Source organism: Dermacentor albipictus, chromosome 7 (genome assembly GCF_038994185.2).
Source record: "Dermacentor albipictus isolate Rhodes 1998 colony chromosome 7, USDA_Dalb.pri_finalv2, whole genome shotgun sequence".
In the NCBI taxonomy this organism is placed as follows: Eukaryota; Metazoa; Arthropoda; class Arachnida; order Ixodida; family Ixodidae; genus Dermacentor; species Dermacentor albipictus.
Window position 1 is genome coordinate 36,805,234 of NC_091827.1, and position 27,339 is coordinate 36,832,572.

The window sequence follows — 27,339 nt, forward strand, 5'->3', positions numbered from 1 at the left end:
GGCGTTCTTTTCATCGCTCATGGCTTTGATAAGACGTACAGTACGGAGTATGCGGAATCTTCCGGTCACTTTGATTGGGCAACGGCTTGCCTGAGGAGATGTGACCAGATACACGTTCTCGTAAAGTGTACGTATGGTGGTGCAAAAGAGAGTGAGGGGGGTCGGTAATTGTGCGCGGAACCGTTGTCGCGAGATAAGCTCAAAACACAATTGAGCCGTATTAGCTCGGCCGGCAGTATTGTAGCGCCGGGAATTCGGCCCCAGCTTCGTACATTTCGTGACACCGTTCCGAGTCCTTCTGTATTTCACAGCGGAACGGTAACTTACATGTGTCACAACGATCCAGCCTTTCCAAGCCTAAGTGTTGCCTCCATAAAAGCAAAGCGAGGAAGCTTTCGCTTATACATTGAAGTGGCTTGTGCTGCTGTCACAGTTTTAAACGAGCACGGGCACGTTTTCGGAACTGTAAAACTATTTTAACCGACGCGCGTCTCTCACGTTAAATTACGACACTTAGCAAGCGTATGAGGGCTGAGAAACACTTGTGAGATATTCTCATTTGATGCTAAAGTTGATCTCGAAATCACGACACAGCGCAAAACTTGCTGACGTCGTGCAACACTAAGGGCTAAGTGTGAGGACGTTATCTACAATTAAAATAATTACTAACCATATTACTGCGCATATTTCTTTATGCAGATATGCGGGGTTAATCTCGCATATTCGTCTCAGTCTTAAACACTAGCATCATTAAAAAAGCCCTTTTTTTTTTCCTTAGGTACGAAACTTACACCGTATACGGCTAGCGGCTATCCGATGTGACGTCATGTGTGGGTCAGGTCTCCGTGCGGGCTTGTAAACGGCAACAGCAAAACGCAAATAGCTGCACACTGAGACCATATAAGAGGTCTAATGTGCCTGATTATAGTGCGTAAACACTACTGGAAATTCCAGTACTATGCGGAAACGCGAAGCGAACAATGTACACGCTCGACGTCACGCTACATTACGTTCCCGGAAACTTCAAACGTGCGTAAGAACTTTTTTTTTAACGGTTGTGGTAATGCATGCGTCAAATGGATCTATCGTACCGTTCTAGCAGCTCCGCTGAGGACGGGATTTCATATACAATGTCAGTTTTTTTGCATGCAAAATAATTTCAATGTCTGTAGCTAGATTCTCGATTCATTTTGCCAGCGCAGGATAGACGGGACGCGCGCTGAAGACGCAGGTAGCATGCAGTAACGCTGGACTAAACCGACGAGCGCTGTACTAAGTATAATCCATCGTTTGGGTTGTTCTACGTCCTCGCTTTGTGTCCCATTTACGTTGCGCCGCGGTAACAGGAATCGAGAATCTTTCAATGTGTGCAATATCCAGACAGTATACATACTTTATGCATCTGCCGAACATATATGCACTGTATCAAGAGTCTGTGAAAATCGTGTCGGCTCCTTTTTCTTTTTTTTTTTTGACCTCGTGTTCACTTTTGGCCGCCTTTTGCGGAAGTGACGTGCGCAGATACCGAAGACCCGAGACGCGCGCGGCGCCGGCGGAACGCCTGCAGACGCGCTACATGTGGTTCGAGAGTCAGGTGCGCTACGCCGCGCCGCAAGTCGAAAACATGTTTGCGCTTTTTTTTTTTTTGCTCTGCTGCGGGAGGATAAGGACGCTCTCATTACTCTTTCTCGGTTATTTTTTCTTTCCCATCTTTGTTTCTTTGTTGCGCTCTTGCTTTCCTTTCTTTTTGTTCTTTAAAAATGATTTCTTTCCTTTGTACGCGTCTGTCTCTATTCTCGCACTTGATCAGCGCGGCTGCCGCCCGTGTTCATTTCTATATATCAACTCCGTCCTTTCTTGACGCATGTGTTTCCTTCGTGCTACGCTTTTTTTGCGAAGCCATGTTCCCCCGGTTATATTTTTTTCCTTCTCTTTCCATTTTGATGAAGGGAAATAAATCCGTTGAACTTCCAGGAAAGGAAACGAGGAGCCCGTCCTGCCACCCCCCCTCCCCTCACCTCCCCCCCCCCCCAACACACACGCCCATAACTCTGCGTTTCGTCCTCGGATGGCAATGGTCACTGCTCGAGTTTGCCGAAGTGCGTATAGCGACTATCTACCTTACGCGATTGTTTTCAGGGAAGCTTAGCGGTCTGAAGTTGACGATAAAGAGAAAGGAGATTTCACCTGCACCGCAACAGTGTGCCGTGACGTCACGGATTTAGGCTGTACGGCGTCTGCTAAGGCCTGTAGTTATTAGTTGGTCGGTGAAGATGAACTGCATCGTGTTTTAAAGGAGCCAAACTTTCAACGTGGAAAGCTTCGGGAGCTTCTATCGAGCCCGAATACGAAAGAAGAAAAAAAAGCGACTTGAAATCCGTGACGTCACACTGACGTACCGGTGCTGGTGTTTTGGCGCGACATTTCTCACAGTAATGAAAACTTAGCTTTTACCTTCTCTTCGATAATCAACCTGTTATTGCGACATTAACGAACACAGAGTTTTAAAAGACAACTTTATTAATCTAAATACAGAACTAGTGTTTCTACTCAGTGCCCCTTTAACGTTTACTGAAGAAAACGTTACTCAACATGCATGAGCAGCAAAAGACGAGGGGATGGGTAGGTTGAGGTGAGTGTGGAGTGAACGTGCTGCACGCTGGATGCATTATATTAATTTGCTTGCATGAATTAGCTTGTTGGGGACTCTGTAGGGCATCCTAATGTGGCGCTGGTCATTTTGGCTCTGACATATACGTGGTTCAATGCAGGAGCACTGAAAGGAACGTTAGAATTAGCTGTATCTATAAGATGTAGTCACGTCAGGGACTCCGAAAGTCAGTCTGGGAGAGGAAGACATATATATTAAGACGCAAGAACGAGAGACTGGTGGCGACACCACCGTGAAGTTCGCGCACTATGGCATCCGGTGACGTCATGGATTCTGAAAGTTTCTGGGCTGCTTAATAATCTATATACCACTAAAGAATAGCTATACGGACATTCCAAAGGGACCCAAGAGCTAAATATAGCAAGCTTTCAGCATGTTTTCGGCGCAGAAGGCTGCTCAGATAACCAAGAAAGAAAGATGATGCTTTGAAGTCTGTGACGTCACTATGACGTACCGGCGCAGCGGTTTGGCATGAATTTAAAGAGGCAGACCTTCATCTTCAGCGCCTGGAAGAAACCTTTCTCGATCAAATGAACATAGTCTCGAAACAATAGTTAACCAAAATACGATGTGATACAGCGTTGCTCTTCATAGAGTACATTTAATGATCTACATGAGGCATTAGTCTACGTGGCCACAATGATGTAGAGATATGTGCACTATTTGATTTAACGCGCACAGAGACTCACAAAAGCACGAAAATAACAAGGTAGGTGAAAGGGGAGCAAAATAAACATAACAAATGCATACATAGTGCAGGCTCACAGACACAAGTGTACAATCATGAGATAATTTAAATACTAACAACTTAGAGCTATTTAGTTAGAGCTAACGCGTTATTGCGGTTCTGCTTTTGCCAATACGTATAACATCGGCATGATTTTCGGCTTGTACGTTTACTGTGAGGCGCCGACGCCAATATTTGACTGCGGAATAAGTTAGTCGTGCCAGGTCGTGCTCCACAGTTTGTTGCTTGCTGAGTGCGTTCTACTTTGCCATTTCTCGCTCGCATTTCATTGGTCCGCGACTTTACGGATTTAACGAATCATGTGTACACGTTCATAAGTCAAAATTATCTTGAATGAGGAGCCGCACACATAGCGGTTATACAGGTACGGCTTGTTGCCGTCGTGTACAGATAACAGATCTTTCTGATTAGATAACAGATCTTTCTAATTAGATACAGATCTGCGTGCAGTTGTCAAATTGCTACCAGCTCGTTGTCGAGATACCGCGAAGAAATTGCGGTTTTGATCTCTCTCCGTGTTAAACTTATATTTGCCATGCATTTCGCGTGTTTCTGACATCCGTTCTTTAACAGCTATTGCGTTAACACAATTTCGAACCAAATTTCAGTAAATACTGTTGGTTTCATTTCGAGAGAGAAGCCTCAGCGAGCACAAAAGAAGTTGGGCTATTTGACTAGGAGAAATAGTGAGGAAAAAATATTGCTGTGCATAGGAAAGCAATGCAACAAATAAAGTGCGAAAACGAAGAGTCACGGTGTGGTCGTTTAAACACTAGTTATTGCTTTTATAACTGCATGCGCTAAATCTTCAAATAAAGGGAAGATAATACACGTTATTACATTACGACTGCATTTTTTACGCTTGCATAAGGGAGGCAACAAAGTTCAACGAAATGAGCTGTTACTGTGTTGAGAGTTTATTATAGAGAATTCGTTGTTAAGCTTATTAAGATTATATGGACGTTTAAAGGTATATGGGTCGAGTACAATACAACTACAGTGGCAGCCTTTTCGTCTACATCATTTATTTCATCAGGGTTCGGTTTACTATAGTTGCTAACGCAGTTACATTGAATTACATGTCGTTTTCCACACAAAAAAAGAAATCATATATACTAAATGCAATATACTGGACGTATGATAAGGCTTCCAAAATATTTTTGCTTAAGAAACAAAAAAGGAAACGTTGACGCAAAGCAGCCTACCAATCTGTTGTTTACGGTTCGCCCAGCCCACCGCACTTATCTTCAATTATTCGCGAATGGTGTCCATTTCCAATCGCTCCGTTCGAAAAAAAATATAATTAAGATTAAAAAAATGCTGGATTAGTTCGACGAAAACCACATGAGAGTGCGTCGACGGCCTTGCCCAACACCACCCAGATAGCACAAGGTCTGTTAACTCCGATCCATGACGTCACGCTACCTGGCCCCAAATTTCCATTTACAAGGCTGGCGTGATGAAAGCGGTGACGTCGAAATCAGTGTTGCCTGGTCGGGAGCGTCTCCATTAGATTCTATGGCAGTCGCGCCAGGTAACATGACGTCATGGATCGGAGTGAAAAGGCCTTGTGCTATCTAGGTGGTGTCGCCTTGCCCCAACGGCTACGAACCCCCCTCCCCCCACACACGCGAGCTACGACATATACTATAAATCGTTAACCGGACGGACGTCCCGATTTCCCACGCCCAAATCTTTCTATACATATACGACGTCGCCTCGCACGTTACGTCTGACATCTGTCGCCAGCGGCACCGCTTATGCGTACTACAGTCACGAGTCAACGAGGTGTCACAGCATCACAGGCATGCCCGTTTCATTATCTAAACTGCCCTCCACGACTCGAGCGTATCGGGCTGTTTTTTCTTTTTTTTTTTCATTACGTTTCAGGAGTCCCCGGTATATATGCGCACATTCGTGGGAACAACGCATCGTTGTTTTTGTTGGTGGCAGCGGAGAGGCATTTGTTACTTCTCTTATCCTTCTTGTGCGTGTGTGTGTTTGTGTTCCTGGTTCATTGCACAATCTAGTAAGGTCACGCTATAGCGGCGTTCTGCAGTGCAAAACGGGCGCAGGGTCGTACCTGCTCCTCTCGCGACTAAACCATCGGTTTGACGAGCAGTGACGCCACTGTCGTGACTGTGACGTCGTCACACGTGACCACGCCATGGGGAGAGGGGATGCGCATGGACGTGCATACTATATAGGCTTTCGGGCGCGTCGTTATTTGGGTTCTTGCGTGGGAAAACGCCTCGGCTGGTTTCCACTGTGTATCGTCCGCAGACTGTTCCGGCATATGGGCGCTTGGATTTGAGCTCGTTGGCTCATCGCGTGACGATTGTGCATCCGAAAGTTCCCGGCTATGCTATACAGATAGATCGCACTGGCGACTTCGCTATACGGTTCACTGTACGAGCATACTCGAGGGGAACGCGCAAGCGCAAATATCGCGAAATTTCACTCGCGATTAGATATCATTTATTCCGGTAAGTGTAATGAAGGCACATGTGCCTTAACTTCACTATAAGCAAGTTACATCCGTTCAAAGTGATGCGCACATAAATACAAAGCATGAACTGTATAAGACGCGGTTCTCTACATACCGTTATCGCTATGCTTTAGCGCATTTACTGTCTCTTCTTGTATAGTTAATTATTAAACTCTTTATAATGCGCCAATAAATCGCTGCAATCCTGGCAGCGAGCGTGTCGTATCGTAGCTGTCGTATATAGATGGTGGTTAGGACCTACGTCGGCGGGAAAGGGGAGTATACTGAAAGAGAAGGGGAGGTCACACATGTCCAGTCCCAACGGTGTCCCACTGATGTGTTCGAGCCGTCTTGACAAATGAAAAGCTTCCGAGTCGATATCTACCGGGGACTCGACGTGTGTTGCCACCCTTTGGATGCCCCAGGTTGCCAGCGCTTTTACATCACCATACGCATGTCTCCCCCTCCCCCCCTCCCCCCAAAACTCTCACTCCAAATCTCGCAAGCCGTGTCGAGCAAGGCGACGAACGGGCAAAACTCGTACGGGCCTAATGACACCCACAGGGCAGTCCGGCGCTTAATTTGAAGGATCGCATGCTTATGTACATAGCGTCTCAAAACGTCCATGCACCAACCTATCCTTAACCCCCTCCCCCCCCCCCCCGCCGAACACGCACATACGCACACACACGCACGCACACGCACGCACACACGCACGCGCGCACAGTCCGTTTCTATGCTCGTGTATATTACATGTCGCACACACGGCGCGTGCGTCCATGTCATCCACAACTTGGCTCGTTCCCTTGTTGTTTCGCTCCGCCAAAAACTTCGCGTCGCTCGCTAATAATGAGATTCATTTGTCATCTGCGGCCCCCCCGTTGTCCAGGCGATGCGCTTTCTACACACAGCGCGCCCTTCTCTCTCAGAGCTAGTCGCTTACAAGAAACTTCGCATCGTTTTCTGCAGGCGGGCAAAAAAGTCTCGGTTGACGTCGACGTACGCGGACGCCCAATCGGATCGCTCCGAGGGGGACGTACAAAGCGCCATTATAGGTTTGTTTCACCTGGCCTTCGACGCCTCCGGAATGCCGATGCGGGTGGGAGCCTACAGGGCAAGGGATGCTCCTGGGGAAGCGAACATAAAGGGGGCGGGGGAGGAGATGAGGTGGACATCGAGTTCGACTCGGGGGATTGGACGCCAGAGCAGAGATGAGGAAACAGTTCGATTGCGAGAGGACATGCACTATCTGGAAAAAAGGGGGGTGGGGGGTTGCCTCCGGACGGTTGAGTTCCCGACGAGAAAGGAAGGACGCCTAGGAAGGCTAGATCGAGGCTCGGGCGTGCAGAAGAAAACAATCGTTTTAATTAGTCCGCGCGCTCGCCTAAGCATACCTTGGGGACAAAAGACTTTCCCCGCCGCCGCGAGAGCGGTCCAATAGGAACGGCGCAGTCCGAGGAGACAAAAGTCACACGCGCACTCGTTCTCGGTCGCGCGTTCGGCTGTTTTATATATAGGGACAGAAGGTAACGCGCTCAGCTGGACACGGCACGTAAACCTGCCGTGAATGCGCTGGAGAAGGGGGGGGGGGGGAGGGGGAGTAGCAGGCTGTCCGATTATTCAATTGATGACGGGGAACGCCGAATCGGACGAGTCAGTGAGGGCTCCGAGGAAACAGACAAGCCTCTCTGCGAAACACGGCGACATGCCGCGGCCGGAGAGAGATAGGCAAACGTGGGGAGGGTAACAGTGAGGGGGGGGGGTGCAGGAGGATGCACTACGAGTGAAAAACGTGCCGACAAGTGCCGCCCATTGTGCATTTCAGCCGGCGAGCAGGTTGTACGCGGTGCGGTCTGGCGGGGTGGGTGTGGGGAGGGGGGGGGGGCAGGCAAAGCTTGTGCCAAGCTACAGCCGAGGCGCGTTCGGCGATGACTGGGCCGGCCGGCCAGACGGAGCGCGGACACCGATACTATTTTGAAAGGCGCCCAGATGAAGTGTCCGATAAACAGGCTCACAACGTCCGCGCGCTTTCTCTCTCTCTCTCTCTCTCCCTCTCGCTCGCTCGCGCGGACTTGAGCGCGAAACGTTTTCGCGCTCTTTTGTCGATGCTCGTGGCAGGCGCCGCGGGCGACGCGCCCGGCAGCATGCGACCAGATCGAATGCCGAGCCTCCGGTAGGCGGCGCGCGTGCGTTAAATTGTTTCTCGCTGTTAGCGAACGATAACGACGAAGCGTTCCGTTGTCGCGCCTCGTTCTCTCTCTCTCTCTCTTTCTAGCACTCCTTCTCTGTATCACCGGCGGTGTTGGGCTTCACTACGCGCCCCTTTTCAGAGCACCCGACACCCGCAACGAACCCCTTGAACGTCGCCCCCATCACGTGCGTACTGTAGTGCAGGATGCCCTCGTGGATGTTTTAAAACTCTTGTCGAAGCACGCGCTCGCGCTCTCTGATCATCGGACACCGTGTGGTGTCCCCGCCTTGCGATAAAGTTCGAACGCCTACGCCCTCCCTGCCTTCGCCCTCCTCCTTCCTCTTGTTTCTCGGTGCCCCATCTCGACATCATTACTACTTCTCTGCGGTACGTGGTCGCGTGTGCGCGCCGCCATTTTGATGATCTCGAACATTGTTTGTTCGTTCGCTCGCTCGATGTAAACGGGAGAACGCGTGAAACGTTTTCTGTTGTCGTTGTCACCGAGGACGTGCTTGCATGCTTGCCGACCGCGCGGGGACGCAGTCTGAAACCGGACGCCACCGCTGACAGCTCCGGGGCGTCGTTCGGTATACCTGCGTATTCGAAGTCCAGCGGCGGTCAGCTAGCTTTCTCTGGATTTTGTTGGCTGCCGAGGAAGGTGACCTTTGCACGCCACAGGGACGATGCCTGCCTCCGGCGTCATGTTTCGAAAGTTTGTAGGTTGCGATGAAAGAAGAGAGGGGACACGGTGGCAGCGTTCGGAGAGCCGGAGGACCCGCTGCCACTCTCTTTGGTCACCAGATATTTTCGCCTTGGATCGTGTTTGCTGACCTCGAGAGTTTTATTCGCTGCTTTTGACTCGGAGACCTCTCCGCCGCTTCGGCCTGGAATCTGTGCTTTTTTCAGTTAGAACTCTAAAGAGCAACTCTGAATCAATTTAGATAAAGTGTTCTTCGAAAACTCCTATCCTCATTAGATCAGCGGGAAAGTTTGGCGGGAAATCCGAAGAAGGGCGAATGCACCTCCTCTATGGGTGCTGCAACAATTTAAAAGGCTACCTCCATTTCTATTCTCCTCCTTCCTCTTCATCCTTTGCGCATAGAGTAGCAGGTCAGAGACAGAACTGTTCGGCCGACCTCTGTGCTTTTCTCACAATACAATTGGCCACTCTATCTCTTCGGAGGCTGAACGACATTTGGGTTAACTTTCCAACATATTTCCTTATCATTCACTGGACCGAAGTCCGCATCCATTCCTTCAAACCTCCTACTCCTTGTACACGTCAGGCACTTGAAAGGCACGAAACCTTCGAAAAAGAGAGTTTCGCAATGACACCGTCGAAGTAAAAAAAAATAATAATTATGCAGCTTATTTTGCTGTCCAAACAAGATGTCGCTTGAGTTGGAAGCTTGAAAACTCGACGGAAAGCTCGCTTGCGCAAAAGAAAACGTAGTCACGCTTCTTTATGACGTTCAGCTGCGTTGTGTTTTTCATAGGTTACCACGCGCAAAATGTTAGAATACAGCCATGGCATGTGCTTTTCTTAGTTTTTTTTTTCTTTTCAACGCGAGGTGGCCTCACGTCGCAGTGACGTCTACCGGATGGTTCCAGACACGCCCCATTACTTAGGCTCGATGCTGTCTTAATAGTTGCCTACGTAGACTATCTCCGATGCTGGCCGAAATTGGAGCACATCAGGGGCGTAGCCAGGGGGGGGGGCTTATGGGGCTTCAGCCCCCCCCGAAATTTTTTCGTGCTGTCCATGCACCGCTGACCAAAGCGACCCCCGGCGCCGGAAATCACTCTGGATTTTGTCTAGAATGTCTTTTTGACGCTCGAAAAGACATTTAACCGCGAAGATTGCAAACTCGGGCTGGATTTCGTGGCAACGCCCATACACCGGGAGTCACATAACGCCAAGCAGTCCCATCCAAACACACAGTTTCAAGGGCGCTTTGATGGTGAGCGGGCTCGCCGCGGCATCTCACTGAGGCCACGGAATCTATGGAGCGCATGGATATCAATTGCGAAACTTTATGGGTATAAATATCATAAGCTCTTGATGTGAAAGGTGCATTGACATTTCCAAAGTTGTGCTTTAGATTTTCAATTGCGGAACTTTGTGGGTTTAATGTTGTTACAAACATTTGATGCCAAATGTCTATTGACATTTCTAAAGTCTTACATCGGAACATACAACGAGACAAGCCAAATCAACAAACTAGCAGACGAGTTGACAAACAGGCAGCGAGGTCCAATGAGACGAAGCGTTGGGGTGGTTCATTTGTGCCGTCATGTCACATAAAAAAATAAACATTTTTTTTAACCTACGCCAGAACATCCATGTCAAGACACTCAAGCCAGCCAAAGTAAATACGTTCTTATTTATTTTTTCTACTTTGACTTTTATTCGCGAGGACACATTGAGCATCTTCGATTTTTTTGTTTGTTCTCGCTACCCTAACCGCGGGCTGCCAGAGCCAACCAGAGCGCATACGTTTTTCTCGTATGGCCCCGACCACCGTGCGGTACACTTCGGTGCGCGTTCGGTTTGCTCTGGCCGAGTGGATTTTCACCGGACAGAGTTTTGGACGTTTTCTGGCTAGCAGACGAGAAAACAAAAACAATGGTCGCTCGCCGCCATCACTGTGGGGACTCGAAGGATTGCACCGCATTCCTTGAGCGGAACCTTTCCGGAAAGTCTCGTTTCGCCGCTGTAGGATACTGAGCAGTATGCGTATGGTTCTCAGTGGACCAAGCGTCTCATGTTTTCTTCGGTATTCACTCCGTGGCCCCATTAGGTGCCCGAAGTAGGCATTAGATTCTGGCCAACATACTTTCCTATGCGTTTCTTTTTCCTTTCGGTGCCTCCGCCTCACAGAAAAAAAATACATTGTTGCGGCGCAGCGAATTGTCGCATGGTGAAAGTTCGATTTTGATACTTCTTTTGCGGAAATTAATGGGCGACGGGACGCTTCAGTTGCCGGATACGTTCATTATATTATTGCGAAAGCAATTATATGGACACTCCAGGCGCATTCCTGCCATCGCACTCATGTTTCGTATAAAGTCCAAGGGTGATAACATCGTGACCGCGCGCTGCATGCTGTATGTGCGAGTGAAAGCGTAGGAGGGGAGGTGGAATGGGTGAGCCGACGATGGTGGCTCAGTCTTGTGTGCGCAAAGGAGAAAAGCGGGGAGCAAGCGCGCCGCCTTCCGTCGCGCGCAATACATCGGGGGGAGTGGATGGAATCGGGGCGGAATCTAGGATTCTGTGAATCTATGATTGTGCAACATGTTTATTTGCCTTATTTGACGCATTATATACAGTTACTTCTTTATTACAGTATTATATACGCATTATACAGTTATTACAGTTATACAGTTATTAGACGCATTATATACAGTTAACTTATACAGTTACATACATAAACTCCTTGGAGACTTATACGTATACTTAAATATCTTGTTGCGAGGTTTTGTGTATACATGCAGTGAACTTTGTTTCCAGTGACACTTTTTTGTCCTTTATCAAGCAGTATTTTCGCATTTGCATATCCCATTGTATCTTTGCATTTATAATGTACGAGGGCGAGTCAAATGAAAGTGAGCCTACCCTAACCGCGCAATAATGGTTCGGTTCATTATCTGCGAGGCATGCGCGTAGGAGAACGGCATGTCTCATTTACAAAAGTGACACGCAGGTGTGAAGATAAATGTTCTTTAATGCTCTCATACACTGGGTTGAATATGGTTGCGTCACATAATGGACACTTCAAAAGTTGAACAACTCGGTGTCGCGAAGTTTTTGACAGCTGAAGGTGTTTCCAAAACAGAAATTAATCACCATATGACTGCCGTGTACGTTGAACACTGCATTTCATTGACCACTGTGAATCGTTGGAGCAAACGGTTCAAAGGACGTTGCAAAGACATTCCAAGACCGGGCCAAAACCATCGTGCAATCACCCCCCACACAATTTCAAAGGTTCATGAGCTGCTGAAACAAGAACGGAGGATAAGCATCGATGAACTGGCAGACCGTCTGAACATCAGTCACGGTTCGATTCACGCCATAATTCATGAGCTTCTCGGCTATGGGCTCTTTGGTGCGCAATGGATCCCCAAGATTTTGATCCATCGCGAGAAGACGAAGAAGTTTCGCGCTGCCTTGACTCATCTGATCGGGTATCACAATGAGCATGGCGACTTCTTGTTTGCAACTGTGATCGGGGACGAACCTTGGTGCCACTACTACGAGCCTGAAACACGACGGCAAAGCTTACAGCGGAAACATTCGAATTTACCACACCCAAAGAACGTAAAGGCCATCATTTCCGCTGGAAAGGTGTTGTTGACTTTTTTTTTTCGATCGACAGGATCCATTACTGATAGAATTTGGTAAATCTTGAGATGCTATCAATTGTTTCCGATATTGTGAAACGCCAGAACGGCAGCGTGTCGCAATCAAGAACGAACAACGTGGAAAATTGACGAATGGGGTCATCTTGCTCCACGACAATGCCTGTCCCCACGTCGCTTATGTGGTTAATACAAAACTGGCAAAGTTCAAGTGGGAAACGCTGCAACATCCGCCATACAGCTCAGACCTGTCAACTTGCTACTTCTATATTTTGGGGCAACCGAAAAAACAGCTCAAGGGAACCAGATACAGACTTTTGGAAGCAGCAACCCAAGGAGTTTTATAAGACGGGAATCACGCAACTCGTTAGTCAATAGGACAAATGTCTAAATTCTCATGAAGACTACTTTTAAATAAAGTACCCCGTTGTTGGCTCATTCATTTGACTTGCCCTCATATATCTTGCAGAACTCCTGCTTTTTATACGTGCTCTCTGTCCCGACTATAACTTCGGTGCAATTACTCACGATATACGACAAGGGACAGCTACTCCTGCGTAATACTATGGAACAAACGACAGCGTCATTGAGATTTTTCACTGGCCATTGCATATATACAAGAATGTAAGCACGGTTCTTGAATGACAAAGTTTCATTAAGATATTTGTCCTCAACTTGTTCAGTTCATTGCCTTTTAATTTTTCATATCAGCGGCATGCACTGCTTTCCTGGTTTCGAACTGATCTAGTTGTAAAGTTCGTGCGATATTTTCTTTACTTAATAAATAGACAAAAAACATGGAAGCATTGACGTCAGTTATAATGGGCACAATTTTTGGCACATACGAGTACAATATTTTATGAAAAAAATACATATTTTATTTGTATTTACAGAGCGTAGCTTTCAAGAATTCGTTTGCAGCATCTTTGGCAATGACAATGCAGTTATTATTCATGTATTTGATCCCTCGATAAATTGTTTAAGAGGAAGCTTTAGCTCGGGCCCAATCCAACGCGGCCTATTCAAATACTTGTAAAACGCAGAAACGCTTTTCTGAGATAATCCTGCTAATCGCTTTTATTGAAATTGGTTGCATTTGAGAGAGAAAGTTAAATCCTAGTGTCTGTTGCAAACAGAACTTCGATTTAGGGCCTGAATTTTGTTTAAAATATTTTGGAAAATTTGGAAGTTTGAAAAATTAGAAGCACGGCGTTTACAGACTAATAGCTATGCATGAAGAACAGATATTGTGGTTCTGTAAACGGCATTTATTATAACAGTCAAAGCGGACAAGTTTGCAATGTCAATTTGTATCTTACGTGAATTGGTTACGTTGTGTACAAGGGTTCTGCACAAGCCGTATTTCCACAATACTAAATTTTTTTGAGATTGATGTGTAACATATCTATTTTGTCCGCTGTAGATGTACTATTAGGTGCAATTCACAGAATTGTGATATCATTTTTCATTGTTGAGTCACGGAGTTTTAAACTTGATAGTTTCGTGTGCCGAAAATTTTCAATTTTGGCCAATTTTTAATAAATCATTGACCTCCTAAATGAAAAATTCGAAGCCAGTAGTCACTAGAATGAAACTTTTTCTTTTAAATGCCACAAACCTCCTCAAGTTTGCTGACGTGGTTGCAGGGAAAAACGTGCAGCTACATATATATATATATATATATATATTGGGCCAGTGGCTTAGCCCCCCCCGAACAAAATTTCTGGCTACGCCACTGGAGCACATCCATCTGTCTCGTCTCTTTATCGCAGCGTGACATATACTGCGCACGAGTTGTACGTGGGTGGCTTTCGGCGTTTCTTTCTTCGTTTCCTTGTTTTCTTACACCGCGCAAGCGCTCAACCCTGCGCGCGTCATCGCTCACTCCCAGGAGGGGCCCCCGGGGGAGGCCGGGCCTCGGGCCCGAGTCCCGGGTTTCGGGGGCGGCGGCTAGGAGACCGCGGCGAGGCGCCGTTAGCCCATCGATCGGCCGCCGCGGATTCCTTGAGCAGTCGGGACTCTTGTCTTGGGCGCAGTCTCGAAGAGGGAGGCCCAGACTCCTCCTCCTCCGTTGACGCGGGGTTCTCACTCCGCCTACTCCGAGGATGGAGCGAGAGACCTCAGGGGCCGCTGAAACAAAGGGCACTTGCATTGGCGGTATTCGCGCCCTATGGTGTGCGGATGAGGCGTGGGAGGAGAGAGACTTTCATTGGAGAGAGAGAGAGAGAGAGAGGTTAACTATGGGATTTGTCCAGTTTACTACCCTACGCATGGGGAGGGGGAACGAAAGGAAGGGAGGCCAATAACTCGTTCACACGCTCTAAACAATTTGCCGCTAGTCTATAAGTCGGTCGCTCAAGCTCCTCTGCAGCACATGAAGGCGACTGACTTGAGACGTTCGTTGAAAGGCTGTACAGCACAGAGGTCCTTGGCAAAAGTACATCAGGTGGTCTTCCCGGAATATACCGTAGGGGTGAGAATAAGAAAGCTTCAATACTACTGCTGGGATTTATTTCGCTACATGAGAGCGCTGAACATCTGGAACCGAATATACCAATGTTTTCGTTCCTAAGTGCATTTTGTCATAGATCGGCCTCGTTCGCTATAATTGTATGTCCGACATTACGATTGCCTATAGCATCTCCTCTTACAGAGAGTTAAATAGCGCGAGAAGTCTTCGTCTGAATGCGAGCCCCGCCGAATGGACCCGCACTACTGTGGGTCCATTCGAAGTAAAATGTACCCGACACAATACAGAAACTCCTGCCCATGGTGCGGAGAAATACCAACTCTTTACCACGTAACATGGGAATGTAAGCATAACTACACATTCCATAAACATAAAAACCCGAGTGCGGAGCAATGGGAGGGCCTGCTCACCAGCAGCGAGCTCACCGCCCAAAGGGCAATCGTGCAGCACGCGTGCGAAGTGGCCAGGCTCAGCGGAGCCCTGGAATAGGGGCACACCCGTGCTGAGAAGCCAGGCAGCAAGCGCAAGACGGCTCACCGCTAAACCCCTTGATAGAACCAATAAAGTTTTGCTCTCTCTCTCTCTCTCTCTCTCGAAGCGTGGCAACTGCCGCCTTAGTTGCCTTCCCGAAACCCACCTCGAAGCGCTGCAGCACCCAAGTGGAAAAAACAGTGAACTGCAATGTGTTGTGGGGGGATCAAACTCCGGGCGTGGTTAATGTTGCGATTCTAGGCCAATTATTCTTCCTTTCAGCACTTCGTCAATGGCCCGGGCAGCGACCCGCGTGTATGTTGTCACCATGATTGGCCGGTCGTGAGCGGCAAATGAAAAGAAAAGTGTAGAATCGAGCCAAAAGAATCGTTACGTTATTCCAACCGTGCTCCGCCCACCTCGTTCTATAATAATATCCCATAACTCCCTCAACGCTCGCCATCTACCATGCAAGTGCGCCTTCACCCACCTTAGACCAGTCCGTCAAAGGAGATAACCAATCAATTCAACGATTGATCGATAAATGTGAAACAGATACTGTCATGGCTTTAGTATCACAAAATGTTTATGCTGCCCTTTGGAGCTCTGTATGCCAACAATATTACCATCTGGGGTGCGATCTTGTACGCGTTCCAAAATAGAACGGAGGCGGTTCGTTCTTTACGTCACGAAATAGGCGGTATGTTCCGTTCCGTTCGTCCGATAGCAGACGACACGGAATGATTGACAGCAGATCACGTCACAATTGACGTCATGGCGTTCGGCACGGTTCAAATTGACGAATCGTGTTTGGCTCGGTGGAACGAACCGCCTCCGTTCTATTTTGGAACGCGTACAAGATCGCACCCCAAACTGCCGTCCATTCCTTCACCTGGGGCCGAATCTTATAACGGTTCGGAATACGAACCGTTCGCTTCGCCGCTTACGTCACTAGATGTGCCACTCCCAAGCCGGCAGTGGAAGAAGGGGAGGACGCGACCAATAGATGAGAGGGTGCCACCTCTGAAGTGTACGTCATTATATGACGAGCTAATCGAGGAATTGCAGAATGTTTCCGCTTGCTAAATAAATGTAAAATATAAATTTAATATTATACGCCAAGTTCTGAAGTATAAACGTGTGGTGCCGGGCGTTTACGCAATGCAGAAGTAATTTGTTAATGTCATTCTTTTTTATTCTCAGCCGACAGGCGGTATCGCAAGCGTAAATGAGTTGGCAGAGCGCAGCGCTATGTCGTCTGCTACCAGGAGCTCGCAGGATGCATGCAACAGGAATGCACTGCCGGCACTTCTCAAGTAGCGAGCGCGACAAAACCGTGAACTGGTTCTTAGGGACACCTTTACTAGCCGACTATATCAATTTTCCATCTTTTTTCGCCTTTCGTCATCGGCTCGGACATGACTTGCTCGCCGCCGCGCTGCCGCTGTCCCTGCGATAAGCCCCACGGCGCGTCGCGTGATAAAAGCAATGGAACTTGAAATCGAACATTACGATACACTGGCCCTGCATTGCCTGCGCGAAGTCAAATCGAAGAGTGTGGTGCTGACGGTGCGCGCTGTGCCGTGAAATTGAGAAGAGACAAAGTATGGCACTACCGAAATAGAGAAAAAAGGGCAGCCAAATAAGATATCTCCACAATATCTTCCCGTCCTGACTGTACAGTTTTGTTAGCCGAACGATGGAAGTGCTGAACCAGCCTAGGTTGAACCCTTCTGACTGCTGAGCGGCGATCTGCAAGCTATTCACGCTGGCGATAGCACTGAGAATTCGATATCACCATGCAAATATCTCCTTGGCATTGGCTTTGAAGCTGAGGTCACGGGAAAGCTGACCCAGCCCTTCAACCGGCCAACACAGTAATTGCGAGAGCAACTTTGTGGACGGTGTCGGCAGCAGAGATCTAGGTCATTCCGATGAATGCTTCACGTCCGAACGACCTCTGGGAGGTGCAGGCAGTGGCGTAGCAATAGGGGGGGGGGGGGGGTGCAAGGGGCCTGTCTGAAGACACCCCTCTTTCCGCCGGCTACACCCGGGGTGGGGGGGGGGGGGGGGGGCTACAGAAGACCTATGGGCCCCGGGTGCCAGACGACCTAGCTACGCCACTGGGTGCAGGCCACTGGCGATGAACCGCAGCGCGCAATATTCCTTCCTCTGCGTGGAATGGCCACTCGTACGCTTGCACCTGAGTCCCCTACATTTGATAGCGTAGCCTGCAAAAGGTTTACTTAGAAAGCCAGCAAGGGCGGTGCAACTCATTATCCGTCACTTCTTCAAATGCGTATCGCGCTTCCAGCCGTGGTCGACACCGAAAGAGGAACGCCAAGCAGACGACGAAGGCAAGTAATAGCCTCCGAAGCAACCAACGCAGGCGCGCGCAACGCCCGCGTGTCTCCGGGGTCGCGCGACCGGCGCGCGCGGCTAGGGTCACAAGACAAAGCCAAGCCACAGCAACGGAACCCAAAGCGGACTACCCCTTCGCCGGTTCCTACGACCGGTTCGCTTTGAAGATGATTGACAGATGCGTGACGTATTCGAAAATTGTGATACCGCCCCGCTGCCTCTGACGACCTGTGACGTAATAAAAATTTTGGCCAATCAGGTGAGGCCAAAGGAACGGTTCCCCAACCGAACCGTTATAAGATTCCGCCCCTGATTTCCTTTCGTGTATCGCTCGATGAGCGCCAATCAAAGTGCGCCGAACGGCGCGCCTCTCAGCTGAGGGTGCGTAGGTCGATCACTTGAACTTCGATGCCGCGCCTACTTTTGGACCGCACCACCCACTTTCCAAGAGCGTTCTTCGAAAGCACGCATATACAGGGTAGAGATTGGTCGAGATTATGTATACTGCATGGGAAGTGCAGAAGGACGGCATCTTCTTGATATCGGGTACAGTGGCATTGGTCGCAGGTCCGCGTACACTTGACCGAATGAGCGAGCCGGGCGGACCGCTTCAAAGGAAAACCCAGGTCAAGTATAGCGACAAGTCGGCGACTTCGGTTTTGATACCGCGTCGTCTTTGGGCGGCGTCCTCTAAGACGGGTGAGATCAAAGATGGCGCCGCCTAGCGCAAGATAAGGCGAAGCCAAGCGCGCTTGTTCTTTCTCGCGACAGTTCGATAACTATAAGAACTCGTGTGCGTAGGATAACACGCCCATTCGTTTTCTGTCTTTTTGTTTCGACTTCAGCGTTTCGAGTTTTCTGTCCGAGAGTTAACGCCGACACATATCTTCATTTATAGCAACCAAAGCCAGTACGTCGTCACTGAATTTACGTGGAAGAACGCGAACATGCCTGACCAGTTCCGTGCAGCGCACTGAAGGCTAGAACTCCTGTAGATCTACGAGAGGCGGCTGCGTGTTCCATAGAAGGAACGCGGGCTCCCCCAACGCGGGCTCCCCCATCCGCGAAGCTTCCATTCACTCGGCTAATCTTCAGCGTGAAGGGCCATCAGCGTGAACCAATGGGGGAGCGCTTCACTCCGGTCCGGTGCTCTGATTGGGCGACGCTACCCATAGCTTTCGCCATCTACACGGAGTCGATGATGCGTAGTACATATGGAGAGTAACCACGAGTGACCGCGCCGAACTCCCTCGAAGTCGCAGCAAGTGGAGAGGGGACAGCGTCGCATCCTGACCCCCCCCTTTTTTTTTCGTTTTAGGCGCTCATCTCAATAAGCCAGTCACTTAAAACCGCTGAACCCCACGGTCACGACACTGCAGCGTCCTCGTTAGCGAAAACACAGAGCGACACCACTCCGTTCACGCAAAGCGGGCCCCCTTCGGTCGAGCCTATATCCTTTTTCCGGCCTCAAATACGGCGCCGTCCGGGCAGCAGCCGCTGGAGCAAGTGCCCGTCCTATTAGCGGCGCCCGCGGAAAAGACGTCCGGTGGGCGCATTGTGCGCTACGGGAGCGCGCGCCCTCCAGAGAGAGAAAGAGGAACAGCTCTCCTTTCTCGGAGCAGGAAGCGCGCGCGAACCCGTGACCACCCCCGCGACGACCGCAACAGCGCACACTTCCCGTTATGCATACAACAAGGCCGAGAAGGCGCGCCTAGGTGCACACTCAGCGAACGCGGCGCACCCTGGCGGCGTCCGAAACAAAACGTGGGAGTGAGGAGGACGAGAATCGTACTGCGGGGGTTTGACGTCGTCGATTCGTCGTCGCCGCCGCTTGTGTTTTGCCGCCGACAATCGGAACGGGCGATGCTCAACACGCCCTCGCGCAGTCAGCTCCAGCTATAGCGGAAGCGGAGAATGTACTACGGCGGGCGATATTGGGGGGAGGGGGGGCGGTGGTGGACAACGCCTTGGTTAGCGAGAGGAAGCCACCCGGGAACGAAATACCGCAAAATCCCGCACACAAGGCAAGGGGCAAGTCTGGTCTCTGGAGCGGCAAAACGAGAACGAAAATACGAGACAAATGAGCAGCAAGGGGGGGGGGGGGGGTGCAGTAACCAAAAATTCAGTGCCCTTCCGCTCTGTGAAGAAGGATGACCAGCGAAGCTGTGTATGTGGGCCCCTTAATGGCGAACTGCACCTCCGCCGCGGGTCGGCCCGGCATTGCACTATCTTCGGGATCGGCTCAAGTATGAGAAATTGTTGGTCTATGTCCGCAGAGGCGAGATCCGCCAGAACCTAGCCATAAACAGCTTCCCTGTAAAAACTGCGCCCAGTTTGCTACCCCACAGAGGAGGAGAAGGCGAAAAGGGTAAATACGAGGAGATATGACCGTGTTTAATTATTGGTACGCCGGAGGCGCTTGCACTGGAGAGTTCGTCACAGCCTCACAGGCGGTCACTCGGTCCGGTTGGCTTCAGCAACCGCAGCAGCGCGATTGTGGCCTTCAACTGTAACTGAGACCGAGATCTTGGCGGGATCGAGATCTCGCACATCGCAGCGGCAGAAGAAAAGAAATTATTCTTGATGTCACGTATGACTAAATGCACCTGGCTGCTGTTCATACAAAATGACAAACTGACCAAGCACTGCTTCGGCGGCACTCGCACAAGAAACGAGAAGCAAAACGTCCTACATCCGTACAATAATACAAGCAAACAGCAAGCCGTCGTATCGTTGCGCAAATGTGTGCATTTGCAAGTACTGCCAGATAATATAAGCTGTTCGAGCGTAACTTGGTAACGCCGAACTTTCGCGTCGTCTCCATCGCTAACGCGTCATTAAACGCTTCGGTATTCTTCACGCGCGACATGCACAATGCGCGGGACCTTGCGGTACGCCCGTCCCCTCCCTTACGGAACGCTCGTACGCGTAAATTCTGCGATTCCCTCGCTGCTGTTCCGTCCCGATGAGGGCGACGCGTACAAGGGGTGAGGAGCGCAGGTTCGCGGGGTTGGGCGAGGCAAGGCGCGCGCTTCCTGCGTAGTTCTTGACGCCCGCCATTGTTTTCGAGGAGGAGGCGCTCTTCCATCGCCGGATCTGGGCACCAGCGGAGGAGCCTCGGGCGAAACAAGAGAGAGAGAGAGAGAAGGGGGGGCGGCGCGCCATTCAGACCGTGCAGGCGTCTCCGCACGTCGCGCGCGAGCCGACGGCGACGTGTGTTGCGTCCTTCCGTCGGATGTGTCCCCCCGGTCCAGGAGCGCGCGGACCGCGACGACGTAGCATCCAGCCGTGCGTGAGAGACACAGCCGCGAATGAAGCGGAAGACGTCGCGCGCGCTCTGCATATGGGCGGAAGTGGGCCAGCGCCTTCTCGCCTCTCGGGCTTCCTCTCGCGTTTGTTTCCGCCATACAGTTCACTCGGACAGGTATCCTCCTCCTCCTTCTTCTTCTTCTTCCGGCCAGCTGAACAGGCGATTCTGGGCCCCTATTCGCAAAAGGAGTATTACGCTGTGGAATTGGTCGCAAGAGCAAATCGCAGCCTATCCTGATGTTGGACCTATCGTTAGCTAAGGCTGCCAGCCGATGGCAAAGAGGGCTCTACGAACGGAAAGTATTGTTAATTTAGCCCTGGGCCACTCATCATCATCATCAGCCTGGTTACGCCCACTGCAGGGCAAAGGCCTCTCCCATACTTCTCCAACAACCCCGGTCATGTACTAATTGCCTGGGCCACTGTCATTGCTAATTAGGCCCTTAGAAGCCATCTGCAATTGGTTCAAGAGACCCAACATGATGGCATTCGACAGCGTGGCCAAGCTTGACAGTGTCCGAAATAACACCCAGAGAAGCTCGGGGTCCAGGTTGGGATCTGACTACGCGTGGAACACCTACGCGTGGCAGGTGGTTCATCGGTCGCAGAAACTGGCCTTCTCAGCGTACACAGTGAAGCCGCACGGGTTCGTCGCGTGTTCCACGCCCACGGCCGCACTGCGATAGGAGGGGAGCTCGAAAACAACCCGTTGTTATCAATTTTTGTTTTTTGTTGATCTAGAGGCAATGGCGAAGGCAGACCAAGGTGCTCGAAATCTACGCCCACCGCGTAAGCAATTTATCGCGCCATGTTGCAACAATGAAACACTGAACACCGCGCAGAGTACGGTATAGAGTGCTAGATAGCTCCAACTAGCTATAACTGTAGCTAATTGTTTAGGCCCTTTAGCTATAGGCAGCCAGGGCTTGCTACAATGTACATTAAACTGAGCCTGCACTGTATCAACGAGCACGCCTCCGTGGGCTCAGGGGTGTCCTTAAATGGAGGGCGACCGACACCCCCCCTCCCCCCTCCCCACTTCCCCAGTATTTCCTCCTTGCGCAATCTTCTGCGGTTATCGTTACTCTCGCCTCGCCCGCCTTTTTCTCCTCGCCGATAGCGGCGCGAAGCGGCGTGTGAACTCTGTGTGAACGCGATCTAAAGGCGCCAACTCGTATAGGAGACCAACAGTGCGCGTCGCGACGACGACATATCGGCGCGCGAAAGGCTGTCTCTCTTTGCTCGGAAGTCGCGTCGCGGGTCGCGCGGAAACTACAAGAATGGACAGGATGGGGGGGAGGCCTAGAACGCGTGCCTCTCCCATCCTGTGTCAGCGCCGTCGGCGTGCAAGAGCACAGCGGCACAGCGAGCGCGCGCGTGACGCCTTGATGGCTTTTTGTCGGCTGCGGCCGGCTTCGCGCGATTTCCGCTCTCCTTTCGCGTCTCTCCCACGCTGGGCGACCTCTGGCGAGAGGCGGATGCCCGCAGCCACATCCTCGGCGTTTCGGTCGGTGCTGCCGACTTGAGCGACGAGACGGGCCTTGTTATAGCAAGGGACGCCGAACGATCGTAATGAACGAGGCATATGATGCTTTAGTAAATTGAACGTAATGAGAGCAGCATTCCGGGCAAGTTGGTAATCCATTGCGTAAGTGATATTGAGCGACATAAAAACGACACGGACGTGAGTCGTTTTCTCTCACGTCCGTGTCGTTTTCATGTCGCGCAATATCATTTAAGCAAATTAAACGTAACGCTTCTGCGGCAGCGATACGGCCACTTGTTAGCGTGGGGAGGGGAGTGGGGCGAGGGGGTGTGCTTGGTAAGTCGCAAGAAACTTGAAAAAAAAAAAACTGGTGCGGTAAAGATGTCGATCACTCGATCGTTTATACGTACAATGCATTATGCGTACCAAATACATAGATGTGTGAGCATACAGAAGGAGGTCTCGTAGCACAAGGCTATAACGGGGCCTCCTGCTAGAGAACACAAAAACATTTGTCGAAGAATATGGTGCAACAGTACACAGCACAGTACGCAAGAGAAAATTACGAGCAAAGGATTACGTAGAGGATCGTTGTAAAAGTTGGACTATATTGATTATTCTCCGCGCTAGGCAATCCGCGAAAAAGAAAAGAAATAAGAAAGAAAGTTCACGAGAGCGAGAGAGAAAACGACGCAACAAACGCTGTCGGAAGAACCAATCGTCATGGCGACCATCGTTATCGAGGTGGCATGACACAGATTGAGGAAATTGTACAAAAGCCAGAAGTGGCGTCAGGTAGCGATAAATTGATATAGTACGGGGTGAACAATGCTACGGCATATATTTCATTTGGGAAATAAGACGACCTGTGGTCAAGCTTGCTTTTGAAAGAGCGAATTGATTTATCGAATTGAATACAATGCTGGAAGGAAGGAAGGAAGGAAGGAAGGAAGGAAGGAAGGAAGGAAGGAAGGAAGGAAGGAAGGAAGGAAGGAAGGAATGGGGGGAAGGGAAGGGGAAAGGAAGAAACAAGAATGAAAGAAAGAGAAACGACTATATAAGAATGAAGGAACGGAGGGTAATGAATGAAAGAAAGATTAAAGAGGGAAACGAAGAAATATGGGAAGGAAAGAAGCGATAACGAACAACAAAAAAAGAAAAGAATTACGCAATGGACATCAAAAGAAAGGAAAGGATTGAATGAAGGAAGGAAGGAATGAAAGAAGGATGAGAGGACAGGATGAATGAGGAAAGGAAAGAAGTAAATAACGAGCAAAAGGGCGGGGGATGCGGAAAGGAACCGAACCAAAAATAATTAAACAAGCCTTTGGTTATGAAGCCGCGCATTAGTGTATTTTCCGTTGCAACTGCCGGGCTTCTGCACAGGCACTGGTCATCGGCGAGGTCAGCGCAACTGACCGTCGTGGTGGCAGCGCGACCTCGACGCCGCTGCGCTCGTTGTCGTCGTCGCCGAAGGAGGGAGGGGGGGCGTCGACGCAGGTGCTGAGAAGTCGTCCTCGTCGTCGTCGTCAGCGGCGGCTGCGTCCTCTCACCTGTCTTCCAACAACCTGCTGCTCCCTAGCGTAACGAGCCTCCGCCGCCGCCCGTGCCGCGTATCTTGGCCTCCGCGAGGAGGCCGTTGGCAAAGAAGTACGCGTCCGGCTTTTTCTCGTCTTGGCCCCCGCGCTGCTTGCGTCCGTCGTGCCCCGCTGCCGGCTGCGGCAGCTGCATCGGCGTCAACGAACGACGCTGTGGCCGCGTTGGGGCGTATATACATGCGATCTTGCTCTGGCTCCCAAGATTCGTTTCTCCCGCCTGACCTATACTTTTCTTCGCTCGCGCTGAGTACGTGCGGGCGGGACACTATGCACAGGGACACTATAAACGGTCTCTTAAACTCGCTCTCTCCCTTTCTCCTTTTTCTATTCCCCTTTCCCCCACCCCCAGTGTAGGGTAGCAAACCGGATACTCTTCTGGTTGACCTCCCTGCCTTTCCTGTCCTTGCTTTCTCTCTCTCTCTCTCTCTCTCTCTCTCGCTCGCGCTGTTCGAGAACTTAAGGAACTGTCACGGGAGGAAGGGCGAACGGTTTCTTCAAAAAACATGGGGGGGTGGGAGCGGGGGGGGGGGGAAGAGAAGAAGCTCCTTTTATGCGAAGCATACTAGCCGCACAACCACGCTCTTCCTTGCTGCGCGGCCGCGTAGCTACCATATGACGTCATAACAGCTGCAAAAGCGGAGGCTCAACTCGTGCGCTCGCTTGCGGCCGCGTAGCTACACAGCCGGGTCTCAGCTCGTGCGCTCGCCTGCATGAGTTGTTTCTTCGTCTAGCCGAACCAAATGTAGCCAAGCAACAGCAGTTCACCAGGCTAAACAGTGGTTCAACAACTAAAATAAAGGCTAGTATGCTTCGCATCCTGGGCTTAACCTTAGCTAAGCCACAGCCATTTTTTTTTTTCGCTCGCGCTGTTCGAGAAATTAAGGAACTGTCACAGGAGGAAGGGCGAATGGTTTCTTCAAAAAACTTGGGGGGGGGGAAACAGGGGGGGGGGAGGCAAGAGAAGAAGCTCCTTTCTCGTGTGCTTTTGTGGAGCATTATTACTCGAACCGCCGTGGTAGTTTAACGGTAGAGCATCGCGTGCGTAGCGCGAGATGTGTGGGTTCCGCTCCCACCTGCGTTGAGATGTCTCTTCGTAGACGTTCACTTCGCTTTTCCTCACTTCTGATATTCGCTTTAAAGAAACAACCGTTAAATTCCCCTGCGCATTCCCTGGTTTCACTCACTGACCGTCTATTGGCCTCGTGTGGGCGCAGCTAACAACAACAACAACAACAACGAGATAGGACCCCTCGGTTCCGTTGGCTCTTCTCACTTGTCTTTCTTTATTTGTTATTTCGTTCCTTCATTTCTTTCCCTAACGGCCGCTTTTCCGGCGATGTCGTCGCGGACAGCGTCCCGTAGCGACGAAGGGAAAAGCTGCGCACGTGGTTTCTGCGTCGAGTGCTTCGGCAGCGTAAATTTGGCAGCGCTTTTTGGCTTCTCGGAGCAGACGCTGAATCAGCGTATAGCTCTCACGCGCGGCAGTTTCGAATTTGCCGGACGGCGATGCAGGCGCACAAGTGGAATGTGACAAAAAGTGGTGTGCTCGTCTCGCTTTGCTTCTCTTGATAAGGTGCTTACGTCTTCGCTTTTCCAGCTTGTAGATTAGCACGGATGAGAATCCTGGCACTTGTTTTTTGCGGAACACACACACACACACACACACACACACACACACACACACACACACACACACACACATATATATATATATATATATATACATACATATATATATATATATATATATATATATATATATATATATATATATATATATATATATTAACCCCCTTTCTTCTCCTTTATATATATATATATATATATATATATATATATATATATATATTAACCCCCTTTCTTCTCCTTTATATATATATATATATATATATATATATATATATATATATATATATATATATATATATATATATATATATATATACACCGTTTCAAATGTCATATACAGAACTTGAAGAAAGGGGGTTAACCGAGGGGCCCCATTTTTATTAATCATATCATCAGAAGCCAACAATGGCACCAAGGAAATCATAGGGAAAATCACTTGTACTTACTAATAGAATTAAAGAAAATGACAAATTAGTGGCAATGAAGGTGGATGAAAAAAAAACAACTTGCCGCAAGTGGGGAATGATCCCACGTCTTCGCATTACGCGTGCGGTGCTCTAGAGCATCGCACAAGAGCACCACGTCGACAAGCATGCTTACTTGTCAAAAAAAATTAAATTATGGGGTTTTACGTGCCAAAACCACTTTCTGATTATGAGGCACGCCGTAGTGAAGGACTCCGGAAATTTCGACCACCTGGGGTTCTTTAACGTGCACCCAAATCTAAGTACACAGGTGTTTTCGCGTTTCGCCCCCATCTAAATGCGGCCGCCGTGGCCGGGATTCGATCCCGCGACCTCGTGCTCAGCAGCTTAACACCATTACTTGTTTAAGCATGCTTACTACATGCTAACTTACGCAACGCGGTGCAAGTTTGTGAAGCGCGAATTTCGGTTAAGACAATTCTGTTGTTGCTCACCGCGAAGCGTACCGATCGCTTCTTCTTACAGCTTGCTACCTAACCTTTCCGGCCCATGTCGTCGATAGCCACGGGAAAGCCCCGATTATGATAGCCGTGTCACTTCATCCCAGTTTTATTGTCCATTAAATCATTCGTGACGAGCTTTCTTGCATACGGTGACAGGGAGCAGGAATGGCAAAAGAGAAGTCACAACAAAAAAGAATACAAAGCGTGCAAGGCACCTAGGCCAGAATCATCGCTGCAAAACGATAATCTAGAAGAACAGGTGGTAGAGCCAATGCATGCCCAACGTTCGGGACACACTAGTTTTATATCGGAGGGCGCTGATCCATCAGTGGCCGTACTATTTGAGAAAGATTCCTAATACTTGGCTCCTTCTTGGTAATAGGGATCTTAGTTCGAAGAACGTTTCTCCATTGCCCCAAATAAAAAAAAACAAAAAAAAACTTCTGCAATGCTCTCGTGTCGAGAAAGGCAGGGACGTATCATTACGCTATTTTCGTTCGCTACGGTACACGAGCACTCCTGAAGGGAACTCGTTCAAGCAAAGAAAGCGAAAGAGTCGAGGCGCGTGGTCGCCCTATCACTACGGCTATATACCTCCGACGTCCCCTACACACCTCCCCCCCTCCC

The 27,339-nt window shown here is 49.7% G+C and overlaps 1 protein-coding gene across 4 annotated transcripts in view; it reads left to right on the forward strand.

Annotated features, from left to right (window-relative positions):
* The window catches only part of pros (homeobox protein prospero), a 250,832-nt gene that overhangs the window by 132,736 nt on the left and 90,757 nt on the right, over positions 1–27,339 (forward strand). The gene's annotated exons all lie outside the window — the stretch shown is intronic.